The 4187-nt window shown below is 45.8% G+C and overlaps 1 non-coding gene across 1 annotated transcript; it reads right to left on the bottom strand.

The window, feature by feature from the left end:
- Positions 1 to 288: 288 nt before the first annotated feature.
- trnas-gcu (transfer RNA serine (anticodon GCU)) lies at positions 289 to 370 on the bottom strand. Its single transcript has one exon. It is a non-coding gene; the product is annotated as a tRNA-Ser (tRNA).
- Between the last annotated feature and the right edge of the window lie 3817 nt (positions 371 to 4187).

Below are 4187 nucleotides of genomic sequence, written 5' to 3'. Positions count from 1 at the left end.
AGATTTCATTTGACAAAACACTCGTTAAGGACCATTGCATTAAAGATGCACATCGCATCTCTCGTTATTTGGTTTTCCTGGATCTCTTTCATACGATAAAAGTTAACAGCAACTTGACTTGGGAAAGAAAATCGCGTTCCTTTTCGTTGTCCCATTTCAATCTACATTTCAATGCAGTTAGGCAACAGGCTAAAATTATTGTTTGAGGTTTTATAATACCGTCGATGCATTTCAACAAACAATTGGAGTTCCAATTTCAATAAGACAGCTGTGATAATCCAAAATTAGCGACGAGAGTGGGACTCGAACCCACGCGTGCACAGCACAATGGATTAGCAGTGCATCGCCTTAAACTCTCGGCCACCTCGTCAGACATGCATGCATGCATGTAACCTAATCTCGAGACCATCACAACCTCATCATCTCTGGGAATCTCTCATTCACAGCCTCCAACCTCATTGTCCATGAACCCCGCACTGCCCGATTCTACCTGCTTCCTATGACCTGCTGTCTCAGCCTGCGCCTGTCCGAGCCAACTCATCTCTTCCTACCTCAACACCTTCCTGTCTCCCCAGTCCAGGAAATCCTCACCTACGTTTGTGACACCACCGAAGCACTGGTCCACACGTCATCTTCACCTTAGACATCCCGTCCCTCTGCACATCCATCTGCCATGACGAAAGTCTCCAAGCCCTCTGTTTCTTCATCTCACCCCATCCCAACTAGTACACTTCCACCGACACCCTCATCCTACTGGATAAACTGGTCCTCATGCTCAACAACATTTCTGTCCAATCCTCCCACTTCCTCCAAATCAAAGTGGTAGCCATGTGCACCTGCATGTGACCGAGCTATGCCTGCCTGTTTGTCAGATATGTGGAATTGTCCGTCTTTCGCAGTTACACTGGCACCTCTCTCCACTTGTAACTCCGCTATATTGATGAATCCATTGGCCCCACTTCCTGCTCCCACAAGGAGTTGAACTGTTCACCAACGTTACCAACACCTTTCACCCCGACGTCAAATTCACCTGGATCTCCTTGGCAACTTCCTTCAACTTCTTGGACCAGTGCATCACCGTCTCCAGCGAATGATTAATGACAGAGATGTACTAGAAGCCTACCGACTCCCACGGGTACCAATATTACACCCCCTCCGCCACCTCGTGTAAAAACACCATCCCTTATTCCCAATTCCTCCGCCTCCACTACATCTTTTCCCAGGATGACCAACTCTACCTCAGGAAGTCCCAGTTGGTCTCTTTCCCACGTGGTTGACCTTGATCTCCAGTGCATCTCCTCCACGTCACTCACAACCGCCCTTAAATCCCACCCCTCCCGCAATAAGGACAGAACCCCATGGTCCTCAACTGTCACCCCACCAAACTCAGCATAAACCACATCAGACTCCAGCACTTCTGCAATCTCCATACAGACCCCACTATCAGGTATATATTTACCTACGTACCCTTATCAGCATTCTGAAAAGACCATTCCCTCCACGAGCCCCTCGTCAGGTCTACAACCGTCAATAAACCCACACCCCACTACTGGCAGCTTTTCTTGCCACCGCAGGAAGGGTAAAAGCAGCGCCCACATGACTCCATTCATCTCCGTCTAAGGCCCAAGGTATACTTCCACATCTGTTAGAAATTCACTTGTACAACATCCAAGGTCATCTATTGCATCCGTTGAACCCAATGTGGACTCCTCTACATCAGAGAGACAGGACACCTTCTTGCAGATCATTTCAGAGAACATCTTTGGGACACCGCACCCACCAACTTCACCATCCCGTAACTGGACACTTCAACTCCCCCTCCCACTCCGTCAAAGACGTGCAGCTCCTTGGCCTCCTTCAGCGCCAAACCATAACCACCCAATACCTGGAGGACGAACGACGTATATTCCGCGTTGGGACTCTGTCACTTCACTGGGTAAGTTTGTGATTTGAACAATTTCCTCATTTCCCTTGCCACAAGTCCCAAGCCTCAAACTTGTCATCGCCCTCTGGACCCATTCCATCACTGTTCCCTCTGAACTATCATCTTCTCCCTCACCTTCATCCAACTACCGCTTTCCCAACTATCTCTGCCCAACCCTGCACCCCTACCATTTATCTCTCAGTCCCGACTCATAAGCCTTATTTCTGTTGAAGGGCTATACCTGAAACGTGGATTCTCCTGCTCCTCGGATGCGGACTGAACTGCTGTGCATTTCCAGCACCACACTCCCGACTCAAATCTCCAGCATCTGCAGTCCTAACTTTCTCCTAGGAATAATCAATGACCTCGGAGTGAAGATGCCCCTGATTGCAGTGATCTCAGTGTGACTGAGTTTTGCATTTATTTTGGGTGAGGGTAGGCTGGATCTGAGAAGAGCGCTTAACACCCAGACAATGGGGATGGTATCAGATACCGAAGTTAGGGCGGGCTGAAGTGAAATGGAAAAATCTGTCAGAAGGTGGATCAGTACAAATGCATCATATCACTCAGACTGTAAAAGACACGCAGAAGGAGCAAATCAACTTCACTTCACGCACAATAACAGGTAACGTGGGAAGAAGACAATACAACACAATGAGATGGAATGGAATTGTTGATGAGAAAGGATTAAATATTTAAGCTATTTTACACACAGACTGTCGTCACATTGGAAAAAGGAAATAACAGCAGTGTAACGGTGATATTTGCCTATGACATCTCAATTCCAAGAGACGTTGACATATTATCTTCTGCATCAGCGTGGCCTAGTGAAAGCATGATCGGCCCATCAATCAGAATTCAATACTTCAAAGCTCTCCTCTGCGCTGTACAACCTATTTTCTGCTCCTGTATTCAGATCCCAATCGCTTCACAGTCGATCTTTTTCTGCTTCCTGCCTCACGTAAACACTTGAAACTAATCAAATCCCCAGTGCTTCCACATTAACCCATATTTTGTAACTCCCGAGCAGACACAGGTACGGGTGTCCAATTGGCCTTTTCGAGCGCTCTCACTCTGTATGATCTGAATGATAAAGTGCACTGTATCTGATCCGCAGGACACACTGCAGAAATTATCCCATTCCAGCGGACTGAGCTGCCTCCATTGATAGAGCTGTTTCCATTCGTAGAGTATCACACAGTCACAGCGAACATCTTTTGATGTCATCCTCGAAGGTACTTGCTACAAAAATCTGAAGATTGCGGGAAACTGCTGTCGTCAGAGCGATATACAGAGGCCCAGAGGGAGCCTAGTGGGCCCATAAACCAGAAATCAATGGATAAAAATATTCTTCTTTTTAGAAGAATCCAATTCAGACCATCAAGTTAACACTTCCTCGGGAGAAAATGGATGTGGGAGAGCGGACAGTCTCAACTGGTTCCAGCATTTACAATCTTGGTCCGTGTGACAACAAAAGCAGAAACCTGGAACTTTTTATCTTGCTTCTGAAAAACAGGTTAGTAAATTTTGAAGAGCATCGATATTTCTCCCTGGTGTTCATGAAATGTTCAAGAGCAGAGTACGGTTCCCTGAGTATGGTCTGACTTCTGGGTTATGGACTGTGATGTTTTACTTACATGATCTGAACACATACAAAGAAATGACTCAGTGACAAGATCTGCTGAATCGGATTCAGTGAAGAACAGAAGCCGATGAAATGAAAAGAGGCGTAAGACTGTGAATGCAGCAAATTATTTTCCAGGCTCGAGGAGAGTACACAGTGCTGTTTCCAGGGGTCAATATCTGTGCAAGCAGCGTTGGGTGTCAATGTACTGCATCTTTTGTGTAATGGTGCAAAAGCACGGACCTTTTGTATAGAGGGGATAACTTCAAAATGACCAAAGAGGCAAAACACACAAATGAGGTAAACAACAAAGTAACCACAAAATTTGGTGTTACATCATGGGGTAAATTTCCCTGCTCAAATTTCATTCTAAATCACTCTCTGTCTAATTCATAAGACTGATATTCAAACAGTGAATGGTATGTCAATAAAAACTGCTCTGGTCTCACAACTTCACCATTCCATACCCACCCCCTTATGTATGTCTGGCAATAGTAATTGATCCCTCACTGTGTTACTTCAGCACACGGAGGGAACAAATAACTATAAGAACAACAGTCAAGTATGTGAGTAGGATTTGACCCGATTCTGTTGTAACCAATCCATTAAGCTGTAATTGAAATTACTTCCACCTTTCCT

This window comes from Chiloscyllium punctatum, chromosome 13 (genome assembly GCF_047496795.1).
Source record: "Chiloscyllium punctatum isolate Juve2018m chromosome 13, sChiPun1.3, whole genome shotgun sequence".
Taxonomy (NCBI): domain Eukaryota; kingdom Metazoa; phylum Chordata; class Chondrichthyes; order Orectolobiformes; family Hemiscylliidae; genus Chiloscyllium; species Chiloscyllium punctatum.
This window is presented reverse-complemented; position numbering and strand designations above follow the sequence as displayed.